The following is a 645-nucleotide window of genomic DNA, read 5'->3' on the forward strand; positions in this document are numbered from 1 at the left end:
TAGGCCCGGGCTCGCCAGGTCCTGAGGAGGGGCCTGCGCCGCCGCCGCCGCCGCCCGCACCGCCGCCAAGCCGAAGCCGAAGCCGAGCCCGCCGCCGCCGCCGCCGCTGCCGCCGCCGCTCCCACTGCCGCTTCAGCGCCACACATCGCCGGGACGCCCGCGCCGGGCAGCCGTGCCGGCCGCCCGCCCGCGCCGAGTCCTCTGCCGTCCCATGCCACCCATGCTGCCGCCCAGCTCCGAGACCCCACAGCCCCACGCGCGCCTTGCCGGCCTCGGCCGGGCTTTCCGAGGCACTCCCGGGGCCGCGCGGCTGATGTGCAGGCGCCCGCCGGGTCCGCCCCGGGGCGCGCCGCACGCAGCACAGGGCCCCGGGCTTTCCGCTGCGACGGCGCCGTGTTAATGACGTAGGACGGCGCGCCGGCCGGTCAGCCCAGGGAGCAGCGGGGCGCGTGTGGTACGCGTGCGCAGGAGCCCGCTGAGCCATGTCCACGCTGCAAGGATTTATACCTCCAGAAAAAGCTTGTGGAGACGGCCCGTGGAAGGTGGCTAGGACCAGAACGGTAACGTGGGACATACAGAGACCTCGCTGTGTGGGAACCAACTGGATTGTGCTTGTTCCATCAGCTGTGCGGGGTCAGAGATGCA

This window comes from Peromyscus eremicus, chromosome 23 (assembly GCF_949786415.1).
Source record: "Peromyscus eremicus chromosome 23, PerEre_H2_v1, whole genome shotgun sequence".
In the NCBI taxonomy this organism is placed as follows: Eukaryota; Metazoa; Chordata; class Mammalia; order Rodentia; family Cricetidae; genus Peromyscus; species Peromyscus eremicus.